The sequence below is a fragment of the Petromyzon marinus genome, chromosome 51 (genome assembly GCF_048934315.1).
Source record: "Petromyzon marinus isolate PM22_M1 ecotype Great Lakes invasive population chromosome 51, UKy_Petmar_22M1.pri1.0, whole genome shotgun sequence".
Taxonomy (NCBI): Eukaryota; Metazoa; Chordata; class Hyperoartia; order Petromyzontiformes; family Petromyzontidae; genus Petromyzon; species Petromyzon marinus.
This window is the reverse complement of record NC_133717.1, coordinates 95,956-123,048: the sequence shown is the minus strand read 5'-3', so window position 1 is coordinate 123,048 and position 27,093 is coordinate 95,956.

Here is a 27,093-nt window from a genome sequence, read left to right as displayed (position 1 = left end):
TTTGACGGGGTTTCTCCGTGAAAAATATTAAAGTTTTTGAGTGCACATGCATTTCTGCTGCAAATGCCTCTGGAAGTTTCATGCCATTCGTATGCAATGTGGTAACACGAAAATGACCCGTTTTCCCATTCCGAGGGATTTCTGTGCGACCCTAACAGCCCCTGACCCACAAGAGAGACATCCCCGCCAATTTCTAGCGTTTGACGGGGTTTCTCCGTGAAAAATATTAAAGTTTTTGAGTGCACATGCATTTCTGCTGCAAATGCCTCTGGAAGTTTCAAGCCGTTCCTATGCCAATGTGGCAACACGAAAATGACCCGTTTTTCCATTCCGAGGGATTTCTGTGCGATCCTAACAGCCCCGTGACCCCCCAAGAGAGACATCCATGCCAACTTCTAGCGTTTCACTGGGTCTATCCGTGAAAAATATTACATTTTTTGAGTGCACATGCATTTCTGCTGCAAATGCCTATGGAAGTTTCATGCCGTTCGTATGCAATGTGGCAACACGAAAATGACCCGTTTTTCCATTCCGAGGGATTTCTGTGCGATCCTAACAGCCCCGTGACCCACAAGAGAGACATCAAATCCAATTTCTAGCGTTTGACGGGGTCTATCCGTGAAAAATATTAAAGTTTTTGAGTGCACATGCATTTCTGCTGCAAATGCCTCTGGAAGTTTCAAGCCGTTCCTATGCCAATGTGGCAACACGAAAATGACCCGTTTTTCCATTCCGAGGGATTTCTGTGCGATCCTAACAGCCCCGTGACCCCCCAAGAGAGACATCCATGCCAACTTCTAGCGTTTCACTGGGTCTATCCGTGTTAAATATTACATTTTTTGAGTGCACATGCATTTCTGCTGCAAATGCCTATGGAAGTTTCATGCCGTTCGTATGCAATGTGGCAACACGAAAATGACCCGTTTTTCCATTCCGAGGGATTTCTGTGCGATCCTAACAGCCCCGTGACCCACAACAGAGACATCCCCTCCAACTTCTAGCGTTTGACGGGGTCTATCCGTGAAAAATATTAAATTTTTTGAGTGCACATGCATTTCTGCTGCAAATGCCTCTGGAAGTTTCATACCGTTCGTATGCAATGTGGCAACACGAAAATGACCCGTTTTCCCATTCCGAGGGATTTCTGTGCGAACCTAACAGCCACGTAACCCACAAGAGAGACATCCCCGTTAATTTCTAGCGTTTGACGGGGTCTATCCGTGAAAATATTAATTTGTTTGAGTGCAGATGCATTTCTGCTGCAAATGCCTGTGGAAGTTTCATGCCGTTCGTATGCAATGTGGCAACACGAAAATGACCCGTTTTCCCTATCCGAGGGATTTCTGTGTGACCCTAACAGCCCCTTGACCTACAAGAGAGACATCCCTGCCAACTTCTAGCGTTTGACGGGGTCTATCCGTGAAAAATATTACATTTTTTGAATGCACATGCATTTCTGCTGCAAATGCCTCTGGAAGTTTCATGCCGTTCGTATGCAATGTGGCAACACGAAAATGACCCGTTTTCCCATTCCGAGGGATTTCTGTGCGACCCTAACAGCCTCGTGACCCACAAGAGAGACATCCCCGCCAATTTATAGCGTTTGACGGGGTCTATTCGTGAAAAATATTAAAGTTTTTGAGTGCACATGCATTTCTGCTGCAAATGCCTCTGGAAGTTTCAAGCCGTTCGTATGCCAATGTGGCAACACGAAAATGACCCGTTTTTCCATTCCGAGGGATTTCTGTGCGATCCTAACAGCCCCGTGACCCCCCAAGAGAGACATCCATGCCAACTTCTAGCGTTTCACTGGGTCTATCCGTGAAAAATATTACATTTTTTGAGTGCACATGCATTTCTGCTGCAAATGCCTATGGAAGTTTCATGCCGTTTGTATGCAATGTGGCAACACGAAAATGACCCGTTTTCCCATTCCGAGGGATTTCTGTGCGACCCTAACAGCCGCTGACCCACAAGAGAGACATCCCCGCCAATTTCTCGCGTTTGACGGGGTTTCTCCGTGAAAAATATTAAAGTTTTTGAGTGCACATGCATTTCTGCTGCAAATGCCTCTGGAAGTTTCATGCCATTCGTATGCAATGTGGTAACACGAAAATGACCCGTTTTCCCATTCTGAGGGATTTCTGTGCGACCCTAACAGCCTCGTGACCCACAAGAGAGACATCCCCGCCAATTTATAGCGTTTGACGGGGTCTATTCGTGAAAAATATTAAAGTTTTTGAGTGCACATGCATTTCTGCTGCAAATGCCTCTGGAAGTTTCAAGCCGTTCGTATGCCAATGTGGCAACACGAAAATGACCCGTTTTTCCATTCCGAGGGATTTCTGTGCGATCCTAACAGCCCCGTGACCCCCCAAGAGAGACATCCATGCCAACTTCTAGCGTTTCACTGGGTCTATCCGTGAAAAATATTACATTTTTTGAGTGCACATGCATTTCTGCTGCAAATGCCTGTGGAAGTTTCATGCCGTTCGTATGCAATGTGGCAACACGAAAATGACCCGTTTTCCCATTCCGAGGGATTTCTGTGCGACCCTAACAGCCGCTGACCCACAAGAGAGACATCCCCGCCAATTTCTCGCGTTTGACGGGGTTTCTCCGTGAAAAATATTAAAGTTTTTGAGTGCACATGCATTTCTGCTGCAAATGCCTCTGGAAGTTTCATGCCATTCGTATGCAATGTGGTAACACGAAAATGACCCGTTTTCCCATTCTGAGGGATTTCTGTGCGACCCTAACAGCCCCGTGACCCACAAGAGAGACATCACCTCCAATTTCTAGCGTTTGACGGGGTCTATCCGTGAAAAATATTAAAGTTTTTGAGTGCACATGCATTTCTGCTGCAAATGCCTCTGGAAGTTTCAAGCCGTTCCTATGCCAATGTGGCAACACGAAAATGACCCGTTTTTCCATTCCGAGGGATTTCTGTGCGATCCTAACAGCCCCGTGACCCCCCAAGAGAGACATCCATGCCAACTTCTAGCGTTTCACTGGGTCTATCCGTGAAAAATATTACATTTTTTGAGTGCACATGCATTTCTGCTGCAAATGCCTATGGAAGTTTCATGCCGTTCGTATGTAATGTGGCAACACGAAAATGACCCGTTTTTCCATTCCGAGGGATTTCTGTGCGATCCTAACAGCCCCGTGACCCACAACAGAGACATCCCCTCCAACTTCTAGCGTTTGACGGGGTCTATCCGTGAAAAATTTTAAATTTTTTGAGTGCACATGCATTTCTGCTGCAAATGCCTCTGGAAGTTTCATACCGTTCGTATGCAATGTGGCAACACGAAAATGACCCGTTTTCCCATTCCGAGGGATTTCTGTGCGAACCTAACAGCCACGTAACCCACAAGAGAGACATCCCCGCCAATTTCTAGCGTTTGACGGGGTATATCCGTGAAAATATTAATTTGTTTGAGTGCAGATGCATTTCTGCTGCAAATGCCTGTGGAAGTTTCATGCCGTTCGTATGCAATGTGGCAACACGAAAATGACCCGTTTTCCCTATCCGAGGGATTTCTGTGTGACCCTAACAGCCCCTTGACCCACAAGAGAGACATCCCTGCTAACTTCTAGCGTTTGACGGGGTCTATCCGTGAAAAATATTACATTTTTTGAATGCACATGCATTTCTGCTGCAAATGCCTCTGGAAGTTTCATGCCGTTCGTATGCAATGTGGCAACACGAAAATGACCCGTTTTCCCATTCCGAGGGAATTCTGTGCGACCCTAACAGCCTCGTGACCCACAAGAGAGACATCCCCGCCAATTTATAGCGTTTGACGGGGTCTATTCGTGAAAAATATTAAAGTTTTTGAGTGCACATGCATTTCTGCTGCAAATGCCTCTGGAAGTTTCAAGCCGTTCGTATGCCAATGTGGCAACACGAAAATGACCCGTTTTTCCATTCCGACGGATTTCTGTGCGATCCTAACAGCCCCGTGACCCACAAGAGAGACATCCCCGCCAACTTCTAGCGTTTGACGGGGTCTATCCGTGAAGAATATTACATTTTTTGAGTGCACATGCATTTCTGCTGCAAATGCCTCTGGAAGTTTCATGCCGTTCGTATGCAATGTGGCAACACGAAAATGACCCGTTTTCCCATTCCGAGGGATTTCTGTGCGACCCTAACAGCCCCTGACCCACAAGAGAGACATCCCCGCCAATTTCTAGCGTTTGACGGGGTCTCTCCGTGAAAAATATTAAAGTTTTTGAGTGCACATGCATTTCTGCTGCAAATGCCTCTGGAAGTTTCATGCCGTTCGTATGCAATGTGGCAACACAAAAATGACCCGTTTTCCCATTCCGAGGGATTTCTGTGCGACCCTAACAGCCCCTGACCCACAAGAGAGACATCCCCGCCAATTTCTAGCGTTTGACGGGGTCTCTCCGAGAAAAATATTAAATTTTTTGAGTGCACATGCATTTCTGCTGCAAATGCCTCTGGAAGTTTCATACCGTTCGTATGCAATGTGGCAACACGAAAATGACCCGTTTTCCCATTCCGAGGGATTTCTGTGCGAACCTAACAGCCACGTAACCCACAAGAGAGACATCCCCGTTAATTTCTAGCGTTTGACGGGGTCTATCCGTGAAAATATTAATTTGTTTGAGTGCAGATGCATTTCTGCTGCAAATGCCTGTGGAAGTTTCATGCCGTTCGTATGCAATGTGGCAACACGAAAATGACCCGTTTTCCCTATCCGAGGGATTTCTGTGTGACCCTAACAGCCCCTTGACCTACAAGAGAGACATCCCTGCCAACTTCTAGCGTTTGACGGGGTCTATCCGTGAAAAATATTACATTTTTTGAATGCACATGCATTTCTGCTGCAAATGCCTCTGGAAGTTTCATGCCGTTCGTATGCAATGTGGCAACACGAAAATGACCCGTTTTCCCATTCCGAGGGATTTCTGTGCGACCCTAACAGCCTCGTGACCCACAAGAGAGACATCCCCGCCAATTTATAGCGTTTGACGGGGTCTATTCGTGAAAAATATTAAAGTTTTTGAGTGCACATGCATTTCTGCTGCAAATGCCTCTGGAAGTTTCAAGCCGTTCGTATGCCAATGTGGCAACACGAAAATGACCCGTTTTTCCATTCCGAGGGATTTCTGTGCGATCCTAACAGCCCCGTGACCCCCCAAGAGAGACATCCATGCCAACTTCTAGCGTTTCACTGGGTCTATCCGTGAAAAATATTACATTTTTTGAGTGCACATGCATTTCTGCTGCAAATGCCTATGGAAGTTTCATGCCGTTTGTATGCAATGTGGCAACACGAAAATGACCCGTTTTCCCATTCCGAGGGATTTCTGTGCGACCCTAACAGCCGCTGACCCACAAGAGAGACATCCCCGCCAATTTCTCGCGTTTGACGGGGTTTCTCCGTGAAAAATATTAAAGTTTTTGAGTGCACATGCATTTCTGCTGCAAATGCCTCTGGAAGTTTCATGCCATTCGTATGCAATGTGGTAACACGAAAATGACCCGTTTTCCCATTCTGAGGGATTTCTGTGCGACCCTAACAGCCTCGTGACCCACAAGAGAGACATCCCCGCCAATTTATAGCGTTTGACGGGGTCTATTCGTGAAAAATATTAAAGTTTTTGAGTGCACATGCATTTCTGCTGCAAATGCCTCTGGAAGTTTCAAGCCGTTCGTATGCCAATGTGGCAACACGAAAATGACCCGTTTTTCCATTCCGAGGGATTTCTGTGCGATCCTAACAGCCCCGTGACCCCCCAAGAGAGACATCCATGCCAACTTCTAGCGTTTCACTGGGTCTATCCGTGAAAAATATTACATTTTTTGAGTGCACATGCATTTCTGCTGCAAATGCCTGTGGAAGTTTCATGCCGTTCGTATGCAATGTGGCAACACGAAAATGACCCGTTTTCCCATTCCGAGGGATTTCTGTGCGACCCTAACAGCCGCTGACCCACAAGAGAGACATCCCCGCCAATTTCTCGCGTTTGACGGGGTTTCTCCGTGAAAAATATTAAAGTTTTTGAGTGCACATGCATTTCTGCTGCAAATGCCTCTGGAAGTTTCATGCCATTCGTATGCAATGTGGTAACACGAAAATGACCCGTTTTCCCATTCTGAGGGATTTCTGTGCGACCCTAACAGCCCCGTGACCCACAAGAGAGACATCACCTCCAATTTCTAGCGTTTGACGGGGTCTATCCGTGAAAAATATTAAAGTTTTTGAGTGCACATGCATTTCTGCTGCAAATGCCTCTGGAAGTTTCAAGCCGTTCCTATGCCAATGTGGCAACACGAAAATGACCCGTTTTCCCATTCCGAGGGATTTCTGTGCGAACCTAACAGCCACGTAACCCACAAGAGAGACATCCCCGTTAATTTCTAGCGTTTGACGGGGTCTATCCGTGAAAATATTAATTTGTTTGAGTGCAGATGCATTTCTGCTGCAAATGCCTGTGGAAGTTTCATGCCGTTCGTATGCAATGTGGCAACACGAAAATGACCCGTTTTCCCTATCCGAGGGATTTCTGTGTGACCCTAACAGCCCCTTGACCTTCAAGAGAGACATCCCTGCCAACTTCTAGCGTTTGACGGGGTCTATCCGTGAAAAATATTACATTTTTTGAATGCACATGCATTTCTGCTGCAAATGCCTCTGGAAGTTTCATGCCGTTCGTATGCAATGTGGCAACACGAAAATGACCCGTTTTCCCATTCCGAGGGATTTCTGTGCGACCCTAACAGCCTCGTGACCCACAAGAGAGACATCCCCGCCAATTTATAGCGTTTGACGGGGTCTATTCGTGAAAAATATTAAAGTTTTTGAGTGCACATGCATTTCTGCTGCAAATGCCTCTGGAAGTTTCAAGCCGTTCGTATGCCAATGTGGCAACACGAAAATGACCCGTTTTTCCATTCCGAGGGATTTCTGTGCGATCCTAACAGCCCCGTGACCCCCCAAGAGAGACATCCATGCCAACTTCTAGCGTTTCACTGGGTCTATCCGTGAAAAATATTACATTTTTTGAGTGCACATGCATTTCTGCTGCAAATGCCTATGGAAGTTTCATGCCGTTTGTATGCAATGTGGCAACACGAAAATGACCCGTTTTCCCATTCCGAGGGATTTCTGTGCGACCCTAACAGCCGCTGACCCACAAGAGAGACATCCCCGCCAATTTCTCGCGTTTGACGGGGTTTCTCCGTGAAAAATATTAAAGTTTTTGAGTGCACATGCATTTCTGCTGCAAATGCCTCTGGAAGTTTCATGCCATTCGTATGCAATGTGGTAACACGAAAATGACCCGTTTTCCCATTCTGAGGGATTTCTGTGCGACCCTAACAGCCTCGTGACCCACAAGAGAGACATCCCCGCCAATTTATAGCGTTTGACGGGGTCTATTCGTGAAAAATATTAAAGTTTTTGAGTGCACATGCATTTCTGCTGCAAATGCCTCTGGAAGTTTCAAGCCGTTCGTATGCCAATGTGGCAACACGAAAATGACCCGTTTTTCCATTCCGAGGGATTTCTGTGCGATCCTAACAGCCCCGTGACCCCCCAAGAGAGACATCCATGCCAACTTCTAGCGTTTCACTGGGTCTATCCGTGAAAAATATTACATTTTTTGAGTGCACATGCATTTCTGCTGCAAATGCCTGTGGAAGTTTCATGCCGTTCGTATGCAATGTGGCAACACGAAAATGACCCGTTTTCCCATTCCGAGGGATTTCTGTGCGACCCTAACAGCCGCTGACCCACAAGAGAGACATCCCCGCCAATTTCTCGCGTTTGACGGGGTTTCTCCGTGAAAAATATTAAAGTTTTTGAGTGCACATGCATTTCTGCTGCAAATGCCTCTGGAAGTTTCATGCCATTCGTATGCAATGTGGTAACACGAAAATGACCCGTTTTCCCATTCTGAGGGATTTCTGTGCGACCCTAACAGCCCCGTGACCCACAAGAGAGACATCACCTCCAATTTCTAGCGTTTGACGGGGTCTATCCGTGAAAAATATTAAAGTTTTTGAGTGCACATGCATTTCTGCTGCAAATGCCTCTGGAAGTTTCAAGCCGTTCCTATGCCAATGTGGCAACACGAAAATGACCCGTTTTTCCATTCCGAGGGATTTCTGTGCGATCCTAACAGCCCCGTGACCCCCCAAGAGAGACATCCATGCCAACTTCTAGCGTTTCACTGGGTCTATCCGTGAAAAATATTACATTTTTTGAGTGCACATGCATTTCTGCTGCAAATGCCTATGGAAGTTTCATGCCGTTCGTATGTAATGTGGCAACACGAAAATGACCCGTTTTTCCATTCCGAGGGATTTCTGTGCGATCCTAACAGCCCCGTGACCCACAACAGAGACATCCCCTCCAACTTCTAGCGTTTGACGGGGTCTATCCGTGAAAAATTTTAAATTTTTTGAGTGCACATGCATTTCTGCTGCAAATGCCTCTGGAAGTTTCATACCGTTCGTATGCAATGTGGCAACACGAAAATGACCCGTTTTCCCATTCCGAGGGATTTCTGTGCGAACCTAACAGCCACGTAACCCACAAGAGAGACATCCCCGCCAATTTCTAGCGTTTGACGGGGTATATCCGTGAAAATATTAATTTGTTTGAGTGCAGATGCATTTCTGCTGCAAATGCCTGTGGAAGTTTCATGCCGTTCGTATGCAATGTGGCAACACGAAAATGACCCGTTTTCCCTATCCGAGGGATTTCTGTGTGACCCTAACAGCCCCTTGACCCACAAGAGAGACATCCCTGCTAACTTCTAGCGTTTGACGGGGTCTATCCGTGAAAAATATTACATTTTTTGAATGCACATGCATTTCTGCTGCAAATGCCTCTGGAAGTTTCATGCCGTTCGTATGCAATGTGGCAACACGAAAATGACCCGTTTTCCCATTCCGAGGGAATTCTGTGCGACCCTAACAGCCTCGTGACCCACAAGAGAGACATCCCCGCCAATTTATAGCGTTTGACGGGGTCTATTCGTGAAAAATATTAAAGTTTTTGAGTGCACATGCATTTCTGCTGCAAATGCCTCTGGAAGTTTCAAGCCGTTCGTATGCCAATGTGGCAACACGAAAATGACCCGTTTTTCCATTCCGACGGATTTCTGTGCGATCCTAACAGCCCCGTGACCCACAAGAGAGACATCCCCGCCAACTTCTAGCGTTTGACGGGGTCTATCCGTGAAGAATATTACATTTTTTGAGTGCACATGCATTTCTGCTGCAAATGCCTCTGGAAGTTTCATGCCGTTCGTATGCAATGTGGCAACACGAAAATGACCCGTTTTCCCATTCCGAGGGATTTCTGTGCGACCCTAACAGCCCCTGACCCACAAGAGAGACATCCCCGCCAATTTCTAGCGTTTGACGGGGTCTCTCCGTGAAAAATATTAAAGTTTTTGAGTGCACATGCATTTCTGCTGCAAATGCCTCTGGAAGTTTCATGCCGTTCGTATGCAATGTGGCAACACAAAAATGACCCGTTTTCCCATTCCGAGGGATTTCTGTGCGACCCTAACAGCCCCTGACCCACAAGAGAGACATCCCCGCCAATTTCTAGCGTTTGACGGGGTCTCTCCGAGAAAAATATTAAAGTTTTTGAGTGCACATGCATTTCTGCTGCAAATGCCTCTGGAAGTTTCATGCCATTCGTATGCAATGTGGCAACACGAAAATGACCCGTTTTCCCATTCCGAAAGATTTCTGTGCGACCCTAACAGCCCCTGACCCACAAGAGAGACATCCCCGCCAATTTCTAGCGTTTGACGGGGTTTCTCCGTGAAAAATATTAAAGTTTTTGAGTGCACATGCATTTCTGCTGCAAATGCCTCTGGAAGTTTCATGCCATTCGTATGCAATGTGGTAACACGAAAATGACCCGTTTTCCCATTCTGAGGGATTTCTGTGCGACCCTAACAGCCCCGTGACCCACAAGAGAGACATCACCTCCAATTTCTAGCGTTTGACGGGGTCTATCCGTGAAAAATATTAAAGTTTTTGAGTGCACATGCATTTCTGCTGCAAATGCCTCTGGAAGTTTCAAGCCGTTCCTATGCCAATGTGGCAACACGAAAATGACCCGTTTTTCCATTCCGAGGGATTTCTGTGCGATCCTAACAGCCACGTGACCCCCCAAGAGAGACATCCATGCCAACTTCTAGCGTTTCACTGGGTCTATCCGTGAAAAATATTACATTTTTTGAGTGCACATGCATTTCTGCTGCAAATGCCTATGGAAGTTTCATGCCGTTCGTATGCAATGTGGCAACACGAAAATGACCCGTTTTTCCATTCCGAGGGATTTCTGTGCGATCCTAACAGCCCCGTGACCCACAACAGAGACATCCCCTCCAACTTCTAGCGTTTGACGGGGTCTATCCGTGAAAAATATTAAATTTTTTGAGTGCACATGCATTTCTGCTGCAAATGCCTCTGGAAGTTTCATACCGTTCGTATGCAATGTGGCAACACGAAAATGACCCGTTTTCCCATTCCGAGGGATTTCTATGCGAACCTAACAGCCACGTGACCCACAAGAGAGACATCCCCGCCAATTTATAGCGTTTGACGGGGTCTATCCGTGAAAATATTAATTTGTTTGAGTGCAGATGCATTTCTGCTGCAAATGCCTGTGGAAGTTTCATGCCGTTCGTATGCAATGTGGCAACACGAAAATGACCCGTTTTCCCTATCCGAGGGATTTCTGTGTGACCCTAACAGCCCCTTGACCCACAAGAGAGACATCCCCGCCAACTTCTAGCGTTTGACGGGGTCTATCCGTGAAAAATATGACATTTTTTGAATGCACATGCATTTCTGCTGCAAATGCCTCTGGAAGTTTCATGCCGTTCGTATGCAATGTGGCAACACGAAAATGACCCGTTTTCCCATTCCGAGGGATTTCTGTGCGACCCTAACAGCCTCGTGACCCACAAGCGAGACATCCCCGCCAATTTATAGCGTTTTACGGGGTCTATTCGTGAAAAATATTAAAGTTTTTGAGTGCACATGCATTTCTGCTGCAAATGCCTCTGGAAGTTTCAAGCCGTTCGTATGCCAATGTGGCAACACGAAAATGACCCGTTTTTCCATTCCGAAGGATTTCTGTGCGATCCTAACAGCCCCGTGACCCACAAGAGAGACATCCCCGCCAACTTCTAGCGTTTGACGGGGTCTATCTGTGAAGAATATTACATTTTTTGAGTGCACATGCATTTCTGCTGCAAATGCCTCTGGAAGTTTCATGCCGTTCGTATGCAATGTGGCAACACGAAAATGACCCGTTTTCCCATTCCGAGGGATTTCTGTGCGACCCTAACAGCCCCTGACCCACAAGAGAGACATCCCCGCCAATTTCTAGCGTTTGACGGGGTCTCTCCGTGAAAAATATTAAAGTTTTTGAGTGCACATGCATTTCTGCTGCAAATGCCTCTGGAAGTTTCATGCCATTCGTATGCAATGTGGCAACACGAAAATGACCCGTTTTCCCATTCCGAGGGATTTCTGTGCGACCCTAACAGCCCCGTGACCCACAAGAGAGACATCCCCGCCAATTTATAGCGTTTGACGGGGTCTATCCGTGAAAAATATTAAATTTATTGAGTGCACATGCATTTCTGCTGCAAATGCCTCTGGAAGTTTCATGCCGTTCGTATGCAATGTGGCAACACGAAAATGACCCGTTTTCCCATTCCGAGGGATTTCTGTGCGACCCTAACAGCCCCGTGACCCACAAGAGAGACATCCCCGCCAATATCTAGCTTTTGACGGGGTCTATCCGTGAAAAATATCAAATTTTTTGAGTGCACATGCATTCTGCTGCAAATGCCTCTGGAAGTTTCATGCCGTTCGTATGCAATGTGGCAACACGAAAATGACCCGTTTTTCCATTCCGAGGGATTTCTGTGCGATCCTAACAGCCCCGTGACCCACAAGAGAGACATCCCCGCCAACTTCTAGCGTTTGACGGGGTCTATCCGTGAAGAATATTACATTTTTGAGTGCACATGCATTTCTGCTGCAAATGCCTCTGGAAGTTTCATGCCGTTCGTATGCAATGTGGCAACACGAAAATGACCCGTTTTCCCATTCCGAGGGATTTCTGTGCGACCCTAACAGCCCCGTGACCCACAAGAGAGACATCCCCGCCAATATCTAGCTTTTGACGGGGTCTATCCGTGAAAAATATCAAATTTTTTGAGTGCACATGCATTCTGCTGCAAATGCCTCTGGACGTTTCATGCCGTTCGTATGCAATGTGGCAACACGAAAATGACCCGTTTTTCCATTCCGAGGGATTTCTGTGCGATCCTAACAGCCCCGTGAGCCACAAGAGAGACATCCCCGCCAACTTCTAGCGTTTGACGGGGTCTATCCGTGAAGAATATTACATTTTTGAGTGTACATGCATTTCTGCTGCAAATGCCTCTGGAAGTTTCATGCCGTTCGTATGCAATGTGGCAACACGAAAATGACTCGTTTTCCCATTCCGAGGGATTTCTGTGCGACCCTAACAGCCCCTGACCCACAAGAGAGACATCCCCGCCAATTTCTAGCGTTTGACGGGGTCTCTCCGTGAAAAATATTAAAGTTTTTGAGTGCACATGCATTTCTGCTGCAAATGCCTCTGGAAGGTTCATGCCGTTCGTATGCCAATGTGGCAACACGAAAATGACCCGTTTTCCCATTCCGAGGGATTTCTGTGCGACCCTAACAGACCCGTGACCCACAAGAGAGACATCCCCACTAATTTATAGCGTTTGACGGGGTCCATCCGTGAAAAAGATTAAAAAATTTTAGTGCACATGCATTTCTGCTGCAAATGCCTCTGGAAGTTTCATACCGTTCGTATGCAATGTGGCAACACGAAAATGACCCGTTTTCCCATTCTGAGGGATTTCTGTGCGAACCTAACAGCCCCGTGACCCACAAGAGAGACATCCCCGCCAATTTCTAGCGTTTGACGGGGTCTATCCGTGAAAAATATTAATTTGTTTGAGTGCACTTGCATTTCTGCTGCATTTTCCTCTGGAAGTTTCATGCCGTTCGTATGCAATGTGGCAACACGAAAATGACCCGTTTTCCCTATCCGAGGGATTTCTGTGCGACCCTAACAGCCCCGTGACCCCCCAAGAGAGACATCCCTGCAAACTTCTAGCGTTTTACGGGGTCTATCCGTGAAAAATATCAAATTTTTTGAGTGCACATGCATTCTGCAGCAAATGCCTCTGGAAGTTTCATGCCGTTCGTATGCAATGTGGCAACACGAAAATGACCCGTTTTTCCATTCCGAGGGATTTCTGTGCGATCCTAACAGCCCCGTGACCCACAAGAGAGACATCCCTGCCAACTTCTAGCGTTTGACGGGGTCTATCCGTGAAAAATATTACATTTTTTGAATGCACATGCATTTCTGCTGCAAATGCCTCTGGAAGTTTCATGCCGTACGTATGCAATGTGGCAACACGAAAATGACCCATTTTCCCATTCCGAGGGATTTCTGTGCAACCCTAACAGCCCCGTGACCCACAAGAGAGACATCCCCGCCAATTTCTAGCATTTGACGGGGTCTATTCGTGAAAAATATTAAAGTTTTTGAGTGCACATGCATTTCTGCTGCAAATGCCTCTGGAAGTTTCAAGCCGTTCGTATGCCAATGTGGCAACACGAAAATGACCCGTTTTCCCATTCCGAGGGATTTCTGTGCGACCCTAACAGCCCCTGACCCACAACAGAGACATCCCCGCCAATTTCTAGCGTTTGACGGGGTCTCTCCGTGAAAAATATTAAAGTTTTTGAGTGCACATGCATTTCTGCTGCAAATGCCTCTGGAAGTTTCATGCCGTTTGTATGCCAATGTGGCAACACGAAAATGACACGTTTTCCCATTCCGAGGGATTTCTGTGCAACCCTAACAGCCCCTGACCCACAAGAGAGACATCCCCGCCAATGTATAGCGTTTGACGGGGTCTCTCCGTGAAAAATATTAAATTTTTTGAGTGCACATGCATTTCTGCTGCAAATGCCTCTGGAAGTTTCATGCCGTTCGTATGCAATGTTGCAACACGAAAATGACCCGTTTTCCCATTCCGAGGGATTTCTGTGCGACCCTAACAGCCCCGTGACCCACAAGAGAGACATCCCCGCCAATATCTAGCTTTTGACGGGGTCTATCCGTGAAAAATATCAAATTTTTTGAGTGCACATATATTCTGCTGCAAATGACTCTGGAAGTTTCATGCCGTTAGTATGCAATGTGGCAACACGAAAATGACCCGTTTTTCCATTCCGAGGGATTTCTGTGCAATCCTAACAGCCCCGTGACCCACAAGAGAGACATCCCTGCCAACTTCTAGCGTTTGACGGGGTCCATCCGTGAAAAAGATTAAAATTTTTAGTGCACATGCATTTCTGCTGCAAATGCCTCTGGAAGTTTCATACCGTTCGTATGCAATGTGGCAACACGAAAATGACCCGTTTTCCCATTCTGAGGGATTTCTGTGCGAACCTAACAGCCCCGTGACCCACAAGAGAGACATCCCCGCCAATTTCTAGCGTTTGACGGGGTCTATCCGTGAAAAATATTAAAGTTTTTGAGTGCACATGCATTTCTGCTGCATTTTCCTCTGGAAGTTTCATGCCGTTCGTATGCAATGTGGCAACACGAAAATGACCCGTTTTCCCTATCCGAGGGATTTCTGTGCGACCCTAACAGCCCCGTGACCCCCCAAGAGAGACATCCCTGCAAACTTCTAGCGTTTTACGGGGTCTATCCGTGAAAAATATCAAATTTTTTGAGTGCACATGCATTCTCAGCAAATGCCTCTGGAAGTTTCATGCCGTTCGTATGCAATGTGGCAACACGAAAATGACCCGTTTTTCCATTCCGAGGGATTTCTGTGCGATCCTAACAGCCCCGTGACCCACAAGAGAGACATCCCTGCTAACTTCTAGCGTTTGACGGGGTCTATCCGTGAAAAATATTACATTTTTTGAATGCACATGCATTTCTGCTGCAAATGCCTCTGGAAGTTTCATGCCGTACGTATGCAATGTGGCAACACGATAATGACCCATTTTCCCATTCCGAGGGATTTCTGTGCGACCCTAACAGCCCCGTGACCCACAAGAGAGACATCCCCGCCAATTTCCAGCGTTTGACGGGGTCTATTCGTGAAAAATATTAAAGTTTTTGAGTGCACATGCATTTCTGCTGCAAATGCCTCTGGAAGTTTCAAGCCGTTCGTATGCCAATGTGGCAACACGAAAATGACCCGTTTTCCCATTCCGAGGGATTTCTGTGCAACCCTAACAGCCCCTGACCCACAAGAGAGACATCCCCGCCAATGTATAGCGTTTGACGGGGTCTCTCCGTGAAAAATATTAAATTTTTTGAGTGCACATGCATTTCTGCTGCAAATGCCTCTGGAAGTTTCATGCCGTTCGTATGCAATGTTGCAACACGAAAATGACCCGTTTTCCCATTCCGAGGGATTTCTGTGCGACCCTAACAGCCCCGTGACCCACAAGAGAGACATCCCCGCCAATATCTAGCTTTTGACGGGGTCTATCCGTGAAAAATATCAAATTTTTTGAGTGCACATGTATTCTGCTGCAAATGACTCTGGAAGTTTCATGCCGTTCGTATGCAATGTGGCAACACGAAAATGACCCGTTTTTCCATTCCGAGGGATTTCTGTGCAATCCTAACAGCCCCGTGACCCACAAGAGAGACATCCCTGCCAACTTCTAGCGTTTGACGGGGTCCATCCGTGAAAAAGATTAAAATTTTTAGTGCACATGCATTTCTGCTGCAAATGCCTCTGGAAGTTTCATACCGTTCGTATGCAATGTGGCAACACGAAAATGACCCGTTTTCCCATTCTGAGGGATTTCTGTGCGAACCTAACAGCCCCGTGACCCACAAGAGAGACATCCCCGCCAATTTCTAGCGTTTGACGGGGTCTATCCGTGAAAAATATTAATTTGTTTGAGTGCACATGCATTTCTGCTGCATTTTCCTCTGGAAGTTTCATGCCGTTCGTATGCAATGTGGCAACACGAAAATGACCCGTTTTCCCTATCCGAGGGATTTCTGTGCGACCCTAACAGCCCCGTGACCCCCCAAGAGAGACATCCCTGCAAACTTCTAGCGTTTTACGGGGTCTATCCGTGAAAAATATCAAATTTTTTGAGTGCACATGCATTCTCAGCAAATGCCTCTGGAAGTTTCATGCCGTTCGTATGCAATGTGGCAACACGAAAATGACCCGTTTTTACATTCCGAGGGATTTCTGTGCGATCCTAACAGCCCCGTGACCCACAAGAGAGACATCCCTGCTAACTTCTAGCGTTTGACGGGGTCTATCCGTGAAAAATATTACATTTTTTGAATGCACATGCATTTCTGCTGTAAATGCCTCTGGAAGTTTCATGCCGTACGTATGCAATGTGGCAACACGAAAATGACCCATTTTCCCATTCCGAGGGATTTCTGTGCGACCCTAACAGCCCCGTGACCCACAAGAGAGACATCCCCGCCAATGTATAGCGTTTGACGGGGTCTCTCCGTGAAAAATATTATTTTTTTTGAGTGCACATGCATTTCTGCTGCAAATGCCTCTGGAAGTTTCATACCGTTCGTATGCAATGTGGCAACACGAAAATGACCCGTTTTCCCATTCTGAGGGATTTCTGTGCGAACCTAACAACCCCGTGACCCACAAGAGAGACATCCCCGCCAATTTCTAGCGTTTGACGGGGTCTATCCGTGAAAAATATTAATTTGTTTGAGTGCACATGCATTTCTGCTGCATTTTCCTCTGGAAGTTTCATGCCGTTCGTATGCAATGTGGCAACACGAAAATGACCCGTTTTCCCTATCCGAGGGATTTCTGTGCGACCCTAACAGCCCCGTGACCCCCCAAGAGAGACATCCCTGCAAACTTCTAGCGTTTTACGGGGTCTATCCGTGAAAAATATCACATTTTTTGAGTGCACATGCATTCTCAGCAAATGCCTCTGGAAGTTTCATGCCGTTCGTATGCAATGTGGCAACACGAAAATGACCCGTTTTTCCATTCCGAGGGATTTCTGTGCGATCCTAACAGCCCCGTGACCCACAAGAGAGACATCCCTGCTAACTTCTAGCGTTTGACGGGGTCTATCCGTGAAAAATATTACATTTTTTGAATGCACATGCATTTCTGCTGCAAATGCCTCTGGAAGTTTCATGCCGTACGTATGCAATGTGGCAACACGAAAATGACCCATTTTCCCATTCCGAGGGATTTCTGTGCAACCCTAACAGCCCCTGACCCACAAGAGAGACATCCCCGCCAATGTATAGCGTTTGACGGGGTCTCTCCGTGAAAAATATTAATTTTTTTGAGTGCACATGCATTTCTGCTGCAAATGCCTCTGGAAGTTTCATGCCGTTCGTATGCAATGTGGCAACACGAAAATGACCCATTTTTCCATTCCGAGGGATTTCTGTGCAATCCTAACAGCCCCGTGACCCACAAGAGAGACATCCTTGCCAACTTCTAGCGTTTGACGGGGTCTATCCGTGAAAAATATTACATTTTTTGAATGCACATGCATTTCTGCTGCAAATGCCTCTGGAAGTTTCATGCCGTTCGTATGCAATGTGGCAACACGAAAATGACCCGTTTTCCCATTCCGAGGGATTTCTGTGCGACCCTAACAGCCCCTGACCCACAAGAGAGACATCCCCGCCAATGTATAGCGTTTGACGGGGTCTCTCCGTGAAAAATATTAAATTTTTTGAGTGCACATGCATTTCTGCTGCAAATGCCTCTGGAAGTTTCATGCCGTTCGTATGCAATGTGGCAACACGAAAATGACCCGTTTTTCCATTACGAGGGATTTCTGTGCAATCCTAACAGCCCCGTGACCCACAAGAGAGACATCCCTGCCAACTTCTAGCGTTTGACGGGGTCTATTCGTGAAAAATATTACATTTTTTGAATGCACATGCATTTCTGCTGCAAATGCCTCTGGAAGTTTCAAGCCGTTCGTATGCCAATGTGGCAACAAGAAAATGACCCGTTTTTCCATTCCAAGGGATTTCTGTGCGATCCTAACAGCCCCGTGACCCACAAGAGAGACATTCCCGCCAACTTCTAGCATTTGACGGGGTCTATCCGTGAAGAATATTAAATGTTTTGAGTACACATGCATTTCTGCTGCAAATGCCTCTGGAAGTTTCATGCCGTTCGTATGCAATGTGGCAACACGAAAATGACCCGTTTTCCCTTTCCGAGGGATTTCTGTGCGACCCTAACAGCCCCGTGACCCACAAGAGAGACATCCCCGCCAATATCTAGCTTTTGACGGGGTCTATCCGTGAAAAATATCAATTTTTTTGAGTGCACATGCATTCTGCTGCAAATGCCTCTGGAAGTTTCATGCCGTTCGTATGCAATGTGGCAACACGAAAATGACCCGTTTTTCCATTCCGAGGGATTTCTGTGCGATCCTAACAGCCCCGTGACCCACAAGAGAGACATCCCCGCCAACTTCTAACGTTTGACGGGGTCTATCCGTGAAGAATATTACATTTTTGAGTGCACATGCATTTCTGCTGCAAATGCCTCTGGAAGTTTCATGCCGTTCGTATGCAATGTGGCAACACGAAAATGACTCGTTTTCCCATTCCGAGGGATTTCTGTGCGACCCTAACAGTCCCTGACCCACAATAGAGACATCCCCGCCAATTTCTAGCGTTTGACGGGGTCTCTCCGTGAAAAATATTAAAGTTTTTGAGTGCACATGCATTTCTGCTGCTAATGCCTCTGGAAGTTTCATGCCGTTCGTATGCCAATGTGTCAACACGAAAATGACCCGTATTCCCATTCCGAGGGATTTCTGTGCGACCCTAACAGCCCCGTGACCCACAAGAGAGACATCCCCGCTAATTTATAGCGTTTGACGGGGTCCATCCGTGAAAAAGATTAAAATTTTTTAGTGCACATGCATTTCTGCTGCAAATGCCTCTGGAAGTTTCATACCGTTCGTATTCAATGTGGCAACACGAAAATGACCCGTTTTCCCATTCTGAGGGATTTCTGTGCGAACCTAACAGCCCCGTGACCCACAAGAGAGACATTTCCGCCAATTTCTAGCGTTTGACGGGGTCTATCCGTGAAAAATATTAATTTGTTTGAGTGCACATGCATTTCTGCTGCATTTTCCTTCGGAAGTTTCATGCCGTTCGTATGCAATGTGGCAACACGAAAATGACCCGTTTTCCCTATCCGAGGGATTTCTGTGCGACCCTAACAGCCCCGTGACCCCCCAAGAGAGACATCCCTGCCAACTTCTAGCGTTTGACGGGGTCTATCCGTGAAAAATATTACATTTTTTGAGTGCACATGCATTTCTGCTGCAAATGCCTATGGAAGTTTCATTCCGTTCGTATGCAATGTGGCAACACGAAAATGACCCGTTTTTCCATTCCGAGGGATTTCTGTGCGATCCTAACAGCCCCGTGACCCACAAGAGAGACATCCCCTCCAACTTCTAGCGTTTGACGGGGTCTATCCGTGAAAAATATTAAATTTTTTGAGTGCACATGCATTTCTGCTGCAAATGCCTCTGGAAGTTTCATACCGTTCGTATGCAATGTGGCAACACGAAAATGACCCGTTTTCCCATTCCGAGGGATTTCTGTGCGACCCTAACAGCCCCGTGACCCACAAGAGAGACATCCCCGCTCAATTTCTAGCGTTTGACGGGGTCTATCTGTGAAAAGTATTAATTTGTTTGAGTGCAGATGCATTTCTGCTGCAAATGCCTGTGGAAGTTGCATGGCGTTCGTATGCAATGTGGCAACACGAAAATGACCCGTTCCCTATCCGAGGGATTTCTGTGCGACCCTAACAGCCCCGTGACCCACAAGAGAGACATCCCTGCCAACTTCTAGCGTTTGACGGGGTCTATCCGTGAAAAATATTACATTTTTTGAGTGCACATGCATTTCTGCTGCAAATGCCTCTGGAAGTTTCATGCCATTTGTATGCCAATGTGGCAACACGAAAATGACCCGTTTTCCCATTCCGAGGGATTTCTGTGCAACCCTAACAGCCCCGTGACCCACAGGAGAGACATCCCCGCCAATTTCTAGCATTTGACGGGGTCTCTCCGTGAAAAATATTAAAGTTTTTGAGTGCACATGCATTTCTGCTGCAAATGCCTCTGGAAGTTTCATGCCGTTCGTATGCCAATGTGGCAACACGAAAATGACCCGTTTTCCCATTCTGAGTGATTTCTGTGCGAACCTAACAGCCCCGTGACCCACAAGAGAGACATCCCCGCCAATTTCTAGCGTTTGACGGGGTCTATCCGTGAAAAATATTAATTTGTTTGAGTGCACATGCATTTCTGCTGCATTTTCCTCAGGAAGTTTCATGCCGTTCGTATGCAATGTGGCAACACGAAAATGACCCGTTTTCCCTATCCGAGGGATTTCTGTGCGACCCTAACAGCCCCGTGACCCCCCAAGAGAGACATCCCTGCCAACTTCTAGCGTTTGTCGGGGTCTATCCGTGAAAAATATTACATTTTTTGAGTGCACATGCATTTCTGCTGCAAATGCCTATGGAAGTTTCATGCCGTTCGTATGCAATGTGGCAACACGAAAATGACCCGTTTTTCCATTCCGAGGGATTTCTGTGCGATCCTAACAGCCCCGTGACCCACAAGAGAGACATCCCCGCCAATTTGTAGCATTTGACGGGGTCTATCTGTGAAAAATATTAATTTGTTTGAGTGCAGATGCATTTCTGCTGCAAATGCCTCTGGAAGTTCCATCCCGTTCGTATGCAATGTGGCAACACGAAAATGACCCGTTCCCTATCCGAGGGATTTCTGTGCGACCCTAACAGCCCCGTGACCCACAAGAGAGACATCCCTGCCAACTTCTAGCATTTGACGGGGTCTATCCGTGAAAATTATTACATTTTTTGAGTGCACATGCATTTCTGCTGCAAATGCCTCTGGAAGTTTCATGCCGTTTGTATGCCAATGTGGCAACACGAAAATGACCCGTTTTCCCATTCCGAGGGATTTCTGTGCAACCCTAACAGCCCCCTGACCCACAAGAGAGACATCCCCGCCAATTTCTAGCATTTGACGGGGTCTATCCGTGAAAAAATATTCAATTTTTTGAGTGCACATGCATTTCTGCTGCAAATGCCTCTGGAAGTTTCATGCCGTTCGTATGCAATGTGGCAACACGAAAATGACCCGTTTTCCCATTCCGATGGATTTCTGTGCGATCCTAACAGCCCCGTGACCCACAAGAGAGGCATCCCCGCCAACTTCTCGCGTTTGACGGGGTCTATCCGTGAAGAATATTACATTTTTGAGTGCACTTGCATTTCTGCTGCAAATGCCTCTGGAAGTTTCATGCCGTTCGTATGCAATGTGGCAACACGAAAATGACTCGTTTTCCCATTCCGAGGGATTTCTGTGCGATCCTTACAGCCCCTGACCCACAAGAGAGACATCCCCACCAATTTCTAGCGTTTGACGGGGTCTCTCCGTGAAAAAAATTAAAGTTTTTGAGTGCACATGCATTTCTGCTGCAAATGCCTCTGGAAGTTTCATGCCGTTCGTATGCCAATGTGGCAACACGAAAATGACCCGTTTTCCCATTCCGAGGGATTTCTGTGCGACCCTAACAGCCCCGTGACCCACAAGAGAGACATCCCCGCTAATTTATAGCGTTTGACGGGGTCCATCCGTGAAAAAGATGAAAATTTTTTAGTGCTCATGCATTTCTGCTGCAAATGCCTCTGGAAGTTTCATGCCGTTCGTATGCAATGTTGCAACACGAAAATGACCCGTTTTCCCATTCCGAGGGATTTCTGTGCGACCCTAACAGCCCCGTGACCCACAAGAGAGACATCCCCGCCAATATCTAGCTTTTGACGGGGTCTATCCGTGAAAAATATCAAATTTTTTGAGTGCACATGCATTCTGCTGCTAATGCCTCTGGAAGTTTCATGCCCCGGACCCTCCCCGGACCCTCACCGGACCCTCCCCGGACCCTCCCCGGACCCTCCCCGGACCCTCCCCGGACCCTCCCCGGACCCTCCCCGGACCCTCCCCGGACCCTCCCCGGACCCTCCCCGGACCCTCCCCGGACCCTCCCCGGACCCTCCCCGGACCCTCCCCGGACCCTCCCCGGACCCTCCCCGGACCCTCCCCGGACCCTCCCCGGACCCTCCCCGGACCCTCCCCGGACCCTCCCCGGACCCTCCCCGGACCCTCCCCGGACCCTCCCCGGACCCTCCCGGGACCCTCCCCGGACCCTCCCCGGACCCTCCCCGGACCCTCCCCGGACCCTCCCGGGACCCTCCCCGGACCCTCCCCGGACCCTCCCCGGACCCTCCCCGGACCCTCCCGGGACCCTCCCCGGACCCTCCCGGACCCTCCCCGGACCCTCCCCGGACCCTCCCGGACCCTCCCCGGACCCTCCCCGGACCCTCCCCGGACCCTCCCCGGACCCTCCCCGGACCCTCCCCGGACCCTCCCCGGACCCTCCCCGGACCCTCCCCGGACCCTCCCCGGACCCTCCCCGGACCCTCCCCGGACCCTCCCCGGACCCTCCCCGGACCCTCCCCGGACCCTCCCCGGACCCTCCCCGGACCCTCCCCGGACCCTCCCCGGACCCTCCCCGGACCCTCCCCGGACCCTCCCCGGACCCTCCCCGGACCCTCCCCGGACCCTCCCCGGACCCTCCCCGGACCCTCCCCGGACCCTCCCCGGACCCTCCCCGGACCCTCCCCGGACCCTCCCCGGACCCTCCCCGGACCCTCCCCGGACCCTCCCCGGACCCTCCCCGGACCCTCCCCGGACCCTCCCCGGACCCTCCCCGGACCCTCCCCGGACCCTCCCCGGACCCTCCCCGGACCCTCCCCGGACCCTCCCCGGACCCTCCCCGGACCCTCCCCGGACCCTCCCCGGACCCTCCCCGGACCCTCCCCGGACCCTCCCCGGACCCTCCCCGGACCCTCCCCGGACCCTCCCCGGACCCTCCCCGGACCCTCCCCGGACCCTCCCCGGACCCTCCCCGGACCCTCCCCGGACCCTCCCCGGACCCTCCCCGGACCCTCCCCGGACCCTCCCCGGACCCTCCCCGGACCCTCCCCGGACCCTCCCCGGACCCTCCCCGGACCCTCCCCGGACCCTCCCCGGACCCTCCCCGGACCCTCCCCGGACCCTCCCCGGACCCTCCCCGGACCCTCCCCGGACCCTCCCCGGACCCTCCCCGGACCCTCCCCGGACCCTCCCCGGACCCTCCCCGGACCCTCCCCGGACCCTCCCCGGACCCTCCCCGGACCCTCCCCGGACCCTCCCCGGACCCTCCCCGGACCCTCCCCGGACCCTCCCCGGACCCTCCCCGGACCCTCCCCGGACCCTCCCCGGACCCTCCCCGGACCCTCCCCGGACCCTCCCCGGACCCTCCCCGGACCCTCCCCGGACCCTCCCCGGACCCTCCCCGGACCCTCCCCGGACCCTCCCCGGACCCTCCCCGGACCCTCCCCGGACCCTCCCCGGACCCTCCCCGGACCCTCCCCGGACCCTCCCCGGACCCTCCCCGGACCCTCCCCGGACCCTCCCCGGACCCTCCCCGGACCCTCCCCGGACCCTCCCCGGACCCTCCCCGGACCCTCCCCGGACCCTCCCCGGACCCTCCCCGGACCCTCCCCGGACCCTCCCCGGACCCTCCCCGGACCCTCCCCGGACCCTCCCCGGACCCTCCCCGGACCCTCCCCGGACCCTCCCCGGACCCTCCCCGGACCCTCCCCGGACCCTCCCCGGACCCTCCCCGGACCCTCCCCGGACCCTCCCCGGACCCTCCCCGGACCCTCCCCGGACCCTCCCCGGACCCTCCCCGGACCCTCCCCGGACCCTCCCCGGACCCTCCCCGGACCCTCCCCGGACCCTCCCCGGACCCTCCCCGGACCCTCCCCGGACCCTCCCCGGACCCTCCCCGGACCCTCCCCGGACCCTCCCCGGACCCTCCCCGGACCCTCCCCGGACCCTCCCCGGACCCTCCCCGGACCCTCCCCGGACCCTCCCCGGACCCTCCCCGGACCCTCCCCGGACCCTCCCCGGACCCTCCCCGGACCCTCCCCGGACCCTCCCCGGACCCTCCCCGGACCCTCCCCGGACCCTCCCCGGACCCTCCCCGGACCCTCCCCGGACCCTCCCCGGACCCTCCCCGGACCCTCCCCGGACCCTCCCCGGACCCTCCCCGGACCCTCCCCGGACCCTCCCCGGACCCTCCCCGGACCCTCCCCGGACCCTCCCCGGACCCTCCCCGGACCCTCCCCGGACCCTCCCCGGACCCTCCCCGGACCCTCCCCGGACCCTCCCCGGACCCTCCCCGGACCCTCCCCGGACCCTCCCCGGACCCTCCCCGGACCCTCCCCGGACCCTCCCCGGACCCTCCCCGGACCCTCCCCGGACCCTCCCCGGACCCTCCCCGGACCCTCCCCGGACCCTCCCCGGACCCTCCCCGGACCCTCCCCGGACCCTCCCCGGACCCTCCCCGGACCCTCCCCGGACCCTCCCCGGACCCTCCCCGGACCCTCCCCGGACCCTCCCCGGACCCTCCCCGGACCCTCCCCGGACCCTCCCCGGACCCTCCCCGGACCCTCCCCGGACCCTCCCCGGACCCTCCCCGGACCCTCCCCGGACCCTCCCCGGACCCTCCCCGGACCCTCCCCGGACCCTCCCCGGACCCTCCCCGGACCCTCCCCGGACCCTCCCCGGACCCTCCCCGGACCCTCCCCGGACCCTCCCCGGACCCTCCCCGGACCCTCCCCGGACCCTCCCCGGACCCTCCCCGGACCCTCCCCGGACCCTCCCCGGACCCTCCCCGGACCCTCCCCGGACCCTCCCCGGACCCTCCCCGGACCCTCCCCGGACCCTCCCCGGACCCTCCCCGGACCCTCCCCGGACCCTCCCCGGACCCTCCCCGGACCCTCCCCGGACCCTCCCCGGACCCTCCCCGGACCCTCCCCGGACCCTCCCCGGACCCTCCCCGGACCCTCCCCGGACCCTCCCCGGACCCTCCCCGGACCCTCCCCGGACCCTCCCCGGACCCTCCCCGGACCCTCCCCGGACCCTCCCCGGACCCTCCCCGGACCCTCCCCGGACCCTCCCCGGACCCTCCCCGGACCCTCCCCGGACCCTCCCCGGACCCTCCCCGGACCCTCCCCGGACCCTCCCCGGACCCTCCCCGGACCCTCCCCGGACCCTCCCCGGACCCTCCCCGGACCCTCCCCGGACCCTCCCCGGACCCTCCCCGGACCCTCCCCGGACCCTCCCCGGACCCTCCCCGGACCCTCCCCGGACCCTCCCCGGACCCTCCCCGGACCCTCCCCGGACCCTCCCCGGACCCTCCCCGGACCCTCCCCGGACCCTCCCCGGACCCTCCCCGGACCCTCCCCGGACCCTCCCCGGACCCTCCCCGGACCCTCCCCGGACCCTCCCCGGACCCTCCCCGGACCCTCCCCGGACCCTCCCCGGACCCTCCCCGGACCCTCCCCGGACCCTCCCCGGACCCTCCCCGGACCCTCCCCGGACCCTCCCCGGACCCTCCCCGGACCCTCCCCGGACCCTCCCCGGACCCTCCCCGGACCCTCCCCGGACCCTCCCCGGACCCTCCCCGGACCCTCCCCGGACCCTCCAGGACCCCCGGACCCTCCCCGGACCCTCCCCGGACCCTCCCCGGACCCTCCCCGGACCCTCCCCGGACCCTCCCCGGACCCTCCCCGGACCCTCCCCGGACCCTCCCCGGACCCTCCCCGGACCCTCCCCGGACCCTCCCCGGACCCTCCCCGGACCCTCCCCGGACCCTCCCCGGACCCTCCCCGGACCCTCCCCGGACCCTCCCCGGACCCTCCCCGGACCCTCCCCGGACCCTCCCCGGACCCTCCCCGGACCCTCCCCGGACCCTCCCCGGACCCTCCCCGGACCCTCCCCGGACCCTCCCCGGACCCTCCCCGGACCCTCCCCGGACCCTCCCCGGACCCTCCCCGGACCCTCCCCGGACCCTCCCCGGACCCTCCCCGGACCCTCCCCGGACCCTCCCCGGACCCTCCCCGGACCCTCCCCGGACCCTCCCCGGACCCTCCCCGGACCCTCCCCGGACCCTCCCCGGACCCTCCCCGGACCCTCCCCGGACCCTCCCCGGACCCTCCCCGGACCCTCCCCGGACCCTCCCCGGACCCTCCCCGGACCCTCCCCGGACCCTCCCCGGACCCTCCCCGGACCCTCCCCGGACCCTCCCCGGACCCTCCCCGGACCCTCCCCGGACCCTCCCCGGACCCTCCCCGGACCCTCCCCGGACCCTCCCCGGACCCTCCCCGGACCCTCCCCGGACCCTCCCCGGACCCTCCCCGGACCCTCCCCGGACCCTCCCCGGACCCTCCCCGGACCCTCCCCGGACCCTCCCCGGACCCTCCCCGGACCCTCCCCGGACCCTCCCCGGACCCTCCCCGGACCCTCCCCGGACCCTCCCCGGACCCTCCCCGGACCCTCCCCGGACCCTCCCCGGACCCTCCCCGGACCCTCCCCGGACCCTCCCCGGACCCTCCCCGGACCCTCCCCGGACCCTCCCCGGACCCTCCCCGGACCCTCCCCGGACCCTCCCCGGACCCTCCCCGGACCCTCCCCGGACCCTCCCCGGACCCTCCCCGGACCCTCCCCGGACCCTCCCCGGACCCTCCCCGGACCCTCCCCGGACCCTCCCCGGACCCTCCCCGGACCCTCCCCGGACCCTCCCCGGACCCTCCCCGGACCCTCCCCGGACCCTCCCCGGACCCTCCCCGGACCCTCCCCGGACCCTCCCCGGACCCTCCCCGGACCCTCCCCGGACCCTCCCCGGACCCTCCCCGGACCCTCCCCGGACCCTCCCCGGACCCTCCCCGGACCCTCCCCGGACCCTCCCCGGACCCTCCCCGGACCCTCCCCGGACCCTCCCCGGACCCTCCCCGGACCCTCCCCGG